The 13,057-nt window shown below is 39.1% G+C and overlaps 1 protein-coding gene across 2 annotated transcripts in view; it reads right to left on the bottom strand.

Moving 5' to 3' along the window:
• Positions 1-10,953, bottom strand: part of fhit (fragile histidine triad diadenosine triphosphatase) — a 557,602-nt gene extending 546,649 nt beyond the window's left edge. The window contains exon 1 of one of the 2 annotated variants that reach the window (XM_084743826.1): positions 10,865-10,953. The gene's annotated coding sequence lies outside the window, so the exon portion shown is untranslated. The remainder of the gene's footprint in view (positions 1-10,864) is intronic. The other variant, XM_084743834.1, reaches the window with a different exon arrangement.
• Between the last annotated feature and the right edge of the window lie 2,104 nt (positions 10,954-13,057).

Below are 13,057 nucleotides of genomic sequence, written 5' to 3' on the forward strand. Positions count from 1 at the left end.
CTGATGGTCATACTGAGGCTCAACATCAGCCTGTGGTAAAAAATGCTAATGTTGCTTCGTTTCCTCTGAAGTACATTAACACATTAACGACGGTTATCATCTTACAACTCATCAAATGAACAGTAATTACACCTGTTCAGCTTCTTGCATTAAACATTTTGCTGGCACTCCAAATGTACCAATGCAATTAAGTGCTGACAAAATAGTGGGTTATACTGGGCTGCTTTTGAAGGGTCTCGTTCTGCCTCTCGGCTAAACAGCGACGTGAATGAAATGAATAATAAAGAGAAAGCAGCACTCAGACCCTGAGGGTGAGTGGCCCTGATGTAACTGAAAAAACACAAACTAACTGCCAGATGTGTGGCGTTACCAGCCAACACAAACACAACAGAGAGCGAAGTTAGATAGCAGCACAGAGACGCAGAGGAGGGCAGCTCTAATCAAACAGCTGTTGACTGGATACTGCTGAGCCAGGGGAGGAGGGGAGAAGGGAGGGGGAGGGGAGGGAGGAGAACCCCACCAGGACTGCACAAGAAAACGCCACTCCTAAGAAGATGATTGGAATTCAACAAGAGCTTCACCCCCCCAAGATTGGGATCAGCATGTGACAAGACCACAGTGCAGAGATGTCTTTTAACTCAAAAACTCCATCCATTATCCATTATCTGTTAGCGCTTATCCTTCAGAGGGTTGCGGTGAGCTGGAACACATCCCAGCTGACATTGGGCATCAGCCAATGTCAATGTAGACCAACCTGAGACCATGGGAGGGAGATCAATAGTAGGGCTGTGCATCTTCACTGGTCTCATGATTCGATTTGATTACAATTATCCTGTCAATGATTGGATTCCATTTGATTTCACGATGCATCACGATGCATTGCATCCTCAATTTTCAATATTACTGCACATAGCTGCTTTTTCATCAATGAATACAAGCAGTCAGATAACTATGAACTCCCTTTTTTACTGTTTAGAAAGTGCTTCAGAAATCAGTAATGCAAAAGTCTTAACAGTAAATTGCCAAATAAATAAATAAATAGTTTCATCCTCAAAAACAGAATTACTTCTGAAGTCTAGCTGCAGCTTCTAGCAACTGTCTTCTGCTCAAGTAACTGCTAATAAAGCTGCAACAATTACTCAATTATTAATCCATTATTAAATTAATCACCAACTATTTTGATAATCGATTAGTGGTTTTGAGTCATTTTTTTAACAATAAAGCATCCAAATTCTTTCACCAAATTTTTTCACCATTTCACCATTTTAATGGTGAAAAATGTGATGAAAATAATGAAATGAAATGATGACATGCTGAAAATAATTGTTAGCTGGAGCCTTATAGCAAACCAGAAATACTAATCAGTTAAACTATTTATCAATATTTTATTCAGGTACAATGCCAGTTACAGTTGCCTCTAAGGTGTTACGCAGCCACTGGCCACTAGTCAGGACTACAGCCGCGTCAGACAGCAGGTCCCTCTCGCCCAGCGCCCTGATGTCCCACCCAGTCCTGGATGTTTTTAATCAGCGGAGTCAGACAGATGATATCTTGTCAAACCAGTGTGGCTTTGCAGTGTTTTGATATAGAAAATGGAAATAAGGCTGAATGTAGGCTGTGACAGAATAATCTGATACATAACCACTGGACTGGAGTGATGTGTGACCACATTAAGCACAGACACTGACATTAACCTACAGACAGAGCAGCTGCTGCTGCTAGCTCTGCTAATATTAGCCACACTGTGTAGCAGGCTAGCAGCTAACGTCAGCTCCAGGTAAACAATGTTGTTTACCCCCAAACACTGTGATCCTGTTCGGCCTGAAAAGGTGAAGCATTTAGTGAGATGTTGTCATGTTTTGTAGGTTAATGTGCAATGTTCGTATTGAACGTGTTCAAAATACAATTCAGCAACTGCAGACTGTGATTAACTGCTTCAAATGACTCTTAGTACACAAAGTATTTTTCACAGTGTTTAACATCATCAGTTAGTAAGTTGTGTTCAATTTTAACTGCTTTCTGAGTATTTTCTTACTGATAGACTAGTTTAAATTAAATGTTGTGTTTAATCGACAGGGAAAGACTGGGTGATTCTCTTCCCTTTCTCAGAGTTGGGTGACAAAGTTGACAGCGTCTCCTAAATTCTTGGCTGAGCTGGGTCCCTGTTTTCTTAGTAGCGCCAGGCATTAGCTTATCAGAGTGAAAATGGCTAACATGGTTTCTCAAGTTAGTGGTGTTTTCAAGGTGTTTGATTTTTGTGTGACAGACTTAACACACAACGTGTGTCTTGTCCAGTTCATGCTTGCCAGCAAGTTCATAAAATCTGAAATGCGCTCAGAGATCTGTTTTTAAAATACTAAGTGCATTTTTAATCACTCGTTTTTGATAGTCACCTCCCTCCACCATATTGCATTTGCCCCATTCTCCCACAATTTAATAACCCTTTTTATGCCTGATTAAATCAGATTTTTGTAAAAAAAATCTGACAGAGTTAACTGAAATCTGGAACACAACTTTAAATGGCCAATATTTTCATTTAAGAAAATGGATTTTAAGACAAAGATGATTATAATAGCACAGTTTCATACCTATATTATTAGTAGGTATTGTTACTTTTATATCTTAACACATTTTTAAATTGTTTCAAGTTGACACAATCACCCTATCTTGACCCAGTACATCTGGATACATTATCAGATAGTAAATGCCTTTGTGTTCACACCTGATATTTTTAATGTGTTCTCGTTACCCTTGCTGAGATCTGATATCTGTTCTCCAGAGCAAAACCTGCACGTGAGTAATCTGAGGTGGTGGAAAGTTTAAAAATAGCAAGCACATCCAAACCTGTTAAACAGTGTGTGCTAAACAGAAGTCCATGTCAAAACAGTTGTTGCATATTGGGTTTTATATAATTTGGGGAAGTGTAAGCTTAATGTCCTTCATTCTGATTTGATTGTATAAGTGGGTTTCTAAGAGAAAGAGATAAATAAAAAAGCTTCAGTTTAGTTAAGATGTTTCATTTTGTCTTATTTCAGTTTGTGGCTCAGCCCAGCTGTGAGCAGCTGCTGGTGTCTGTGTGCTATGAACAGAGGCACCAACATGAAGTAAGCTATTGGTATAAGTTCAAAACCAACAAAATATATGTGCACAAACAAAGCACATATGGAAGACCTAAGAGATACTTTGGTGGTATTAGATGCTAATGACACAGCTGAACAAACTGTTGGCAGCAAGCCAGAGGGATGACGGCTGTGGCACGTATCGTGACCTGTTTTCAGAAAGACTAAAACACCAAATCAACAAGTTAAATTGAAACACAGGTTGACTTGAAAGGTCCAAATATTTCTTATCTACTCACCCTTCACTGAGTCAGACATGTAGTCTGGGAATTGTATCCACATCCAAGAACAACTTTCAAGGCCATAAACATATTCAATACAGCTAACTTTCAAACTTTTCAACACCATTTCCTCTAAACACCGTGTGCAGCATAACAGGCTTACTGTCCAGAAGATCTCTATAATAATATGAAAAGAAAATGAACAGCTTATTTCTTCAAGTGCTTTTCAAAGTAGTGCTGTAACTCTTAAGCTGTGGTCTAAGCCAAGGTCTTTATTAATAAAGCAGGTCTTTATTTTCTATCAGTAAAGTAAAAGAAAATATATGGTTCCTTAGTATATGTCTGTATACAGATATATTCTTGCTATGCAGCAGTTAACAAATACGCAGCAATATTTTCCATAAACATATAAACACTGCACTGGAATTCCAGCACAGTGCCAGAGAACTTTAACCCCTGTCAAACCAGGATAAATAATCATATAGAAAAACAGTGAAAAGAAATGTAAAAAACTGTATATACGGAACAATGGCACAGTTTAACACATACAGTTTAGTCTGATGGAGGACAAATGATAATAAAAGTTGTATGTAGATATTTCGTTTGTCTTCTTGACTTGACAAAGTGTGCAATTATTATATTCTGCTTCTTACAGCATGGACTAATATTATTTATCATTTATTTTATTTGATGGGAACACATATAGTATACATAGACAAGCTGAAAACGGCTGTCAGATGTAAGATGTAAGATGAAAGTATCATAGTGTTTCTAGCAAATGATAATTTGCAACACCCATCCCGTGATGGGCTTTTATGACAATGAGGAATTGAAACAGTAAGAAAAAGGAGGTAAACTGAGAAAATATCAGAAACTAACTAAAAACTGGATTTCGGGTGATCAGGTAGTGAGCTCCAAGACTTTGCTCCTTTCACAGGAAAAGCTGTCTGAGCAACAGATGTTCTACAGAATAGAACTTTTCAGTTGCCACTTGCTTCTCTGGTGGATCTGTTCTGTAGTTTCTTTATGTATTCACAGAGTGGCTAAGGACTAAGTCCACCTTCTTATGCTTAGTGCCAGAGCACTAGTAGCTCCTTGTGTTTCTAGTATTATTTATTCCACTCCCTACTGTCTCTGTCTGTCTGTCTGTCTGTCTCTGTGTGTGAGATGTGGCCATGACTCTCCCTCTCTCTCCTGGCTACCAGAATACCTCACCACCTGCACTCCAGTCTGACTACCAGCAGAGCTGCCATCCATCAACTCATCGGCCCAGCACCACTTAAGACCTGGTTTTTCATCCACTCCCTGCCAGATCATTGCATCGACCAGTTTAGTATGAAGCCTTCTTGGCCACCTTGGTATCCTGAATACTAAGTTTTGTCCTGGTGTTTTGACTAGTTTCTCCGAACTCAAGAATCACCTTAAACCAACCAGTCTGCCTGCCCACCTCACATTTTGCAGTAAAGCCCTGTACTGATCATCTTTGCACCATCTCTGTCCTGCTTTTGGGTTCACCTGTTAAACTCAACACATTTATATTTAAACAAAAGCTTTGCATAGAGAAAATCAAGGAAGTTTGCAAAACTTAAAAACATCCCTCCTCTTTACTGAAGATGTGGCAGTGTTACGTTACATCACAGCATTTTTAGTCTAATCTTGTATTCAAGGTGCAGTGTAAAGCTTGAGATCTGTGCCCGAACCCAAGGGCTCTGGGTCGGGTCAGGCCTTATTTCTCACATATTTCATGGGCTTATGTCAGGTTTTAGTAGTGGTAGTTTTTTTTTCCTCTTCTTTCTCCCCAATTTTGTCATTGCCTATTCAAATTCCCCCCATGTATTGCCCCTTTCAATGCCAGCTCCTTCTGTTTGTTACATAGAGGGAAGATTGTTAAGGAAAAAATGTAATTGTAATTGGGTTCGGGCTGAAATATGCTAACAAAGGGATGAGTTCGGGTCAGTTTTGGAGAGAAATTTGTTGGGCTTGGGTCTTGTCGGGCTCAACTTTTCAGGCCCAACTAAAGTCGTAGTGTCGTGTCCCTGCACAATGTGAGTGTGTTCTGTACAATACACTACTGATGTGTTCAGCTTTGTCCAGTCTGTTACCTGCATTGCCACCAGGGAACCTTTAAAGAACCTCTGGACAGTACATACAGACTGAGGGCTAAATAAATTCTAATAACAGACCACATACATTGCTATATAAATCAACGTCTATAAAACACTTTAGCTACAGCAGAAAATGTGTTATTATATGATGTAGTGAATATAAAATATATAAAGCCACAACATGCTTTATTGTAAAGTCAGCACAGCCTGCCAGATCTGTTCTGCCTCCTTATAGAAATACTATTATATTATACAAGGCTTGAAATGACAGGATAAGTGAATGCGGTGTTCTGGATTTTATTCATTTTTTTATGTTACAAGACTTGATGATAACATTTCCCTCCACCATAATGTTTGCCTCTAACACATAAACTCAACTGGCAGCCTATAAACTTTATTTATCCTCTTTATTTGACTTTTCTATAAAAATCTTTTCTTTAGGACCTGGATGGATGATGTCCAAATACTGGAGCATCATGCAACTCTGAAGGCTGCAGGTTACTGGTGGTGAAGAAAATGACTTTTCTTATGCAGTCCTGTTGAAGTCATGACAGAGAATTTTAGGAAACATTGGTAAATAAGGGAAATTAGAAAGAAAGTACAATGTTTTCTTGTTTTTAAGATGACAGAACCTGGGGTTCCCCTTCAGATGACTGTGCAGCAGCTGAAATACTCTAAATGTGTTTGTTTTGTCTGAGGGCTGCTGGACTTCAATAGTAAGGATGTGTGATATTGGATTTTTGCTGATATCATGTTGATATTTTCCAACTCATTTTGGCTGATTGCCAATGCTGATACCAATATATGCATATATTTTTGTTCTGCCAAATTGCAAAGACCATCAAGTCTCTCCTGTAGTGAATGAATATATTCTACTGCCTACTCATATTGTGATGGTCCGCTGGCAGATGCAGACATGAAATACATTTTTCAAATTAGGCATGTTCTCCAGGTAAAATAGCAAGACCACTGCTGACAGGTGTTTTTGTCTTTGTTCTTCATTAATTCTTCAGGATAACCTGTTCAGATGGGCACTGAGAAATAATTGCAAAAAGGAACTTTGGTATTCATTAGTGAGACTTCAAAAAACCTCCACACCACAGATGTAGTCATGTCACAAGTGCATAATTAAGGCATCATCATATTGGCCTGTTATATCAGCAGAAATGTTCATTTCACACATTAATTTTCACATTAAATGACAAGTCTGCTACAATCTAATTACAAAAAAACACATACCAAATATTTACGTTGCTCAGATACGGATACTGGTATTGGTACCATATGATTTACTAACCTGCAACAAGACCCTTACTGGTTACAAAAATTTAGTACTCATTCATTTTCTATGGAAAGACACTGATTCACCACACAAAGCATGCTGGGGTATCCCAGCATGCTTTGTGTGGTGACACAGACCAAGCTGTCAGTGCCCCTAGAGGGAATGCAAATTTTGAAAACTTACACAGTGCAATCAAACTGCAGCAACCAGCAACTTTGTGAACAGAGGTGGGTGCAACAAGGAAATGCCAAATTAGAAATGTTTCATAGTTGATAATCTATCAATGTAAAAAAAAAAATACAGATTTTTGCAATCATATAATAATATGTTATAGGATACAATGGGATGGATGAGACACTCCCACCCACCCCCACAAGCAACCAGTGAGGCAGGGAAGATGTCCATCATGAGCTTGGTCGATAATTATCAATATCAACCAACACAAGACTTCACTATCATGATAGACTTTTCAGCTATAAACCCAAGCCTACAGTGTCCCACAACTATGGACAATCCAGACCTCACTGTCAGCTGTCTTTAAAGGGACTATGTCTTTGGTAGCAAATTATCCCTGTGGACTGGGGCCTCATGTGAATTGAGTTCGGAGTTAATGGTCAAAATCCGGCCTTAAAACACAGAACAGAAGGTGACCCTAGTCTTTTTCTATACAATGAAAACTGCCCACAGTGGCAGCAGAAAACTTGCAGACAAATGTCTCAAAATCTGTACAAATAAAACCAAAACCATGGTTTCATACTACGAGAGAGGGAGAGGCATGTATCAGTATTTTAGGTTGCTAATTAAGTGACAACTAGGGATGTACGTAATTAGTCGACTATACGATTAAAACTATCACCCTTGCACATCAACACCAGAAATACTTGTAGGTTAAACTATTTATCAATATTCTATTCATGTACAATGCCAATTAACTGTGTCTTTTAAGATGTTATGCAGCCAAGCTCCACTAGTTAGGCTGTGGTCCCGTCAGACGACAGCCCCTCTCACCCAGCACAAATGTCCTGATGGCCCAACCAGCCCCAGACGTTGTTATCAGCAAATTTTGGCAGATGACAGCTCATAAAACCAGCACAGTTTGTCAGTGTTTTAATTTAGAAAATGAAAATAACGATGAATGGTTAGCTGTGTCAGAATAAACTGGTATATAAGCACTCGACTGGAGCAACATGTGACCACATTCAGCACAGACACAGACATTAACCTGCAAGCAGAGCATCTGCTGCTGCTAGCACTGCTAATGTTAGCCACACTGTGCGTCAGGCTGTAACTAACATCAGCTCCAGGTGAATGATATCTTTTACCTGCAGACACTGTGATCCTGTTCAGTCTGAAAGGGTGAAGCATTTAGTGAGTTGATGTCATGTTTTGTAGGTTAATGTGCAATGTTTATATTGCACAATGCAAAGTGCCACACATTTCAGGTATTTAAACTATGATTTGAGCCCAGTTTTAACTGCTTTCTGAGTGTTTTCTTACCATCAGACCCATTAATTAATCTAATTAAAATCTGTGTTCAGTAGACAAGGAAATTAGTTGCCAGAAACATCTGATAACTGACAACTGCAACATTTTACATTACCACTGTTACAGTGTAATACATGACATGGTCAACTGGAGCAACCTACAAAGCTGAAAACCTTTTATTTGCAAATTTAAAATCAAATGAAAATTTCCAGAGATGACAGAGGTTTGTAAAACAGGGCACACTGAGCCAAATGAGAGTCATTGATAGAAACCTGTAACCATGGATACCTGGCAGCGTCATAGGTGTGTTTATGTATTTGCCAGCATACACAACAGAATCTTTTTAAATTAGACAACATTACAGCTAACTGGCAGGAGCAGAACAAAACACAAATAGGCTTCCGAGCAAGACTATTACCAGAGACCCTGCAGCCGACGTCACAGACTCTAACAGCTGCCATACTAGCTGGGAGAAGACAGTCTATTCTCTGGCCTGCTCACATGGACAGTAAATGTATTCATCCTGACTGCTGAGAAAGCCACTTTCACTAAATTGTTGTGGGAAAAAAAATGACAGGAACATTGTGTAAAAACTGCTCAAACAAAAGAGGTACCAAAGCCAGGATTAATTTAATCATTTTCATGTTTTAATTGGTATAAAAGCCAGGCCATCCTGACCCTTTGTTTATTGCAACCCAGTGCACTCCAGGTACTCCAGCGACACAAACAAACAAACAGCAGTTTGAATGAATCATATCCACACTGACAAAGAAGAGAGCTTCTTTCATTCACTTTTTAGTAACTTCCTTCCATTCCGCTTCTTTCTCTGCTCTTTCCTCCCCCTTCTCTCCTTTTCCTCCTTTTTTCTCTTTCTTATTTTATTTTTCTCCTTTCATCCGAATCCAAATCTAAATTGGGCAGGTTTAATAAAATATAATATTGGCTGCAAAGTAGTGATGTTAATGATTAACTGTTAATTGGTTTACCACTGAGAAGGTTTTTGACTGGTAATCTGTGTTGGTCAATTTTCATACACATACACTCTCCGTTCGTACTAGAGTTAGAGTAGTTATAGCCTAACCCACTTCATTTAAAGCTTAAAAATCACTGCCTTGTCCATATAAGATTGGTCAATTCAAAAGTGTTTTGTTAGTGATGTGTGCGTCGGCCAGGTTGTATGAGTTATTAGAAAATACTACAGGCTCAGCCGGGCCCATCAAGTGAAAAAAAGCAGCAATCAGAGTGAGTTATTAATAACTGCATTGTGTGCAGCAGTTCACCTTCTATCTGCCATGCTGCTGCAGAGGTGCACATGCCAATGCATCCAATCAGTGATCAGAGTGCAACAGGTTAAATCCTAAAACTGCGACCCATTCTTTTTCTACATAGTGCAGCAGTGCAAACACCAGGCTAAAAGAAAACAGTCTAGACCTCCACATGTGGACTGTTATATTCTGTTAAAATTTACTCTCAGGACATGAAGGGAAAAAAAGGGAGAGGACGAGAGGGAGAAAAAGAATTCATGTCTTAATGAAAGCTTACTTGTTCTGCTGATATGCAACAATAAGGAACACATTTGGAACAATCTGTCAGTTTATTTAATAGCCTTGATCTTTCGATTACTGTGCATGCAGGAGAAACACTCTTACAGCTTTTCTGCTCCAGCTGCAGGATCAGCCTGTTGGAGAGTGCAGAGCACAGCACGATCCTGACTATTGTGCTGCTATTTTGCCTCTATAATGCATAAAGTTGGTGAACAAAGCCAACAGAAAAAGCACGTCTCAAAGGATAGTGCTTTGAAATGTCATGCTCATTGAGGCGGGAGCATCTTGTATTTCACATAATTTTGCATTTCTATAACCAGATAGTTTCTGGTTAAAGGCTATCAAAGAAAAAATAACTGAAACTGCCATCCTCAAGTCAAAGTGTGCACTGTAGCACTGAACCATCATGACAGCTCTATTCAATCATTAGCCATGTTTACCTAATAAACCTGAAGCTGTATCAGCACACACACAACATTAAAGGGCTCAGGTTGGGATCACTGTGACTCAGCACTATTCTGTGGTCCCAAACAAAGAATAGTGTTCCAACTTCCATAGAAAAATCATCTCAAAATACAATGCAACTTTCAAGCAAAAGATGTAAATGTTTTCTCATACAGTGATAATCTCAGCATTACAAACCATTCCCAGTATCAGCTCATCACACTGTTACTTGTATTGTGCTGCTGGAATTTTGTGGGTCTAAAACAAGGGTCTCAGCAGCTAAAAAATACTAAAATAATCATCAAAAATCAGCATTTTTTTTTTTTTGCAAAAGATCAGTGTCTCCAGTGTGCTCATTAGAGCACAACAAGGAAAAGGATTTACTAGACAGACCACTGAACTAGCCTATAAATGTTCAATATGTGCACAATGCTCCATGAACACTCCATGAAGTGAGAGCCACTGAACGCAGTAATGCTGTCGGCTAGTTATTATAGCAGCAGAGTGTGCAGCAGTTTGCACTGAAGGAAAGGATGTGAACACAACATCTAATGTTTATTCTATCTGTAATCAACTTTCTTACATCCCTTAAAAGAAAAAAAGGGAAGGAAAATCAATGGCTCAGCCAATTTTATTGTCGGCATGGTGCAGTAAATACACTTACCTTCAACCTCACCGGCTTCCCACGGCCTTGCAGATGGATAATTATAGAGAGGATGGAGGCACGGGTAGAGAGAAGCAGTGCTCAGGCTGGGGGACAGAGGGAATAGAAAATAACAAGACAAGTTTAATTACTGTAGGGTACAGAGGACTAATAAGACTTCTCTGTCACATTGTGATCAAACATATGGGGGTCGTGAGCCGGGATGTTACGCTGACTGATTAAGGATGAGGCCCATGTGACAGCTCGCTCTGGCAGGAAGCCGCTTCACTATTGACAAAGAGAGCCGAGACGCCCCCAGACACTTCCCAACAGGTATGTTAGCCCACCTGTAGCTCTGCCTATGAGTTCAATTATCCACATACACATGACAGGACTTTAACCCACGTTATTATTATGCATGTGTCAAGGGCTCAGGCATCAGTTATGAATACACACATGTAATATACAGTATAACTACACTGTATAGATACTGTATGGTCAAACTTGCAGAATGCAGGTAACAGCATAGCTGACAGAGAACAAAAATAGTTATTGTGAAGAGATATGTGACAGATTCACGCTTGGAAATAGAAAATTGGCAGGAGTGTTGGAGTTTTGATGTATGTTAGTTATATACTGCCACTTTGGGCCCTATTCAGATGACCTATAGGCCATGGTCTGAAGAGTATGGCACAAGTGCATTTAGGACATGTCTAACTTTTAATCATGTGAATGTTATGTTTAATATTTGTATATTTAAGTATACATTAAACTAGTTAACAGATAACCTTAGAGATGCACCAATTTCTGTCTTCTCTACTAACGCCAACTTCCTGCCAGCATGTGCCCAAGTGTGTGTGGTTGTGACAGTACTGTCTGTGTCCTGGTGTGCATGACATGACCATCATGTGGAACATGTGTGTGTGAATCTGTTGCCAGTTGATTGGTGCATCCCTAGATAATGCTGTTAAATTTCAATTTCAAATTTCCCTTAGCAAAGAAAAATACAGTTCTGAATGAGCTGATTACATTCCAGTATTGATTGTTAATTTCCCTCTAAGGTGCATTTTGTATACTAGTTTCAGATTCCAACATATTCCTGCATGTCTCGCCTTTATGTAGCCACTCAGTGCAGTTACAGTCATTAAAAATGAGAAAAATAAATAATTTGCAGTGCTTCAGGTTCACATGCCTAAACACCTTAAAAAATAAACCAAGGTAATGCAGATGAAATATTTACTCCAGCCTACCTTAATGTTTCTTTAATTCACATTACATCATGGTGTCTTTTTATTGAGCTGTGCAAGGTAAACGACACAGTGTTCATGTCTAAAAGCAAAAGCTCTCCCAGCTAACCCTGGAATGTGACAATGTCTGCTCCTCATATTAAAAATGTAGCTGTGTGTACTGAGGGTCACCGGGGAGGCAAAGCATAATATTCTAACATTTACTTTAACAGACCAAAGTGAAGATGAAAAGAAGGCAATAAAAACCAGTAAGAGCTCAAAAAGTCAACTCAGTCAAACTCCCATTGCCTCTGTTTACATTTTTGATTTGCTCACACAGTTTTAAGTATACACTTCAACATCTGCCACCACTGAGCATCTTTATCTCACCTCCAGCTGCTACACAACACTGCATCATGGCTTCAAAAACACTTACAGAGGAAATGAATTGAAATTCTAATTGTTTAAAGCACTGCATGGTCTCTTACTGCATATTTATGTGTTGCATGTGGATTGACCACTGAAAGCAGCAAACACACCTGGATCAGCTACTGAAACTGTTAGAAACACAGTGTAGCCAGACAGCAATCAACACTTCACAGTGTGTCTGCAAAGAAGCAACACTGTTGTATGACATGGTAACACTGAACCCATAGTCCAGTGTTATCTTCTGCATTATGTCTGTCACGTCCAGATGGTGCATTCACTTTGTCCTGTGGATCTTTGTATGTCACTAGACAATCTGAATCCCAGGAGTGGACATTACTGTAATTAAGTAGTTTTTTGGGGGGTATTTAAGCTTTTATGAGTAGATTTTCAAGTCTGTATTTTTACTCATACTTATGTATGCATTGCAAGGCATAATCCATTTACTTAGTTACTTTCGATGATGATAGTTGAGTACTGAGCACAATTTGAATTAATATCCAAACTTTTCATCTGCATTTTAGTAGCCAATAAGAGGATCTGACTGCAAATGGGCCAAATA

This window comes from Lutjanus erythropterus, chromosome 2 (genome assembly GCF_056507025.1).
Source record: "Lutjanus erythropterus isolate fLutEry1 chromosome 2, fLutEry1.hap2, whole genome shotgun sequence".
Classification (NCBI taxonomy): Eukaryota; Metazoa; Chordata; class Actinopteri; order Lutjaniformes; family Lutjanidae; genus Lutjanus; species Lutjanus erythropterus.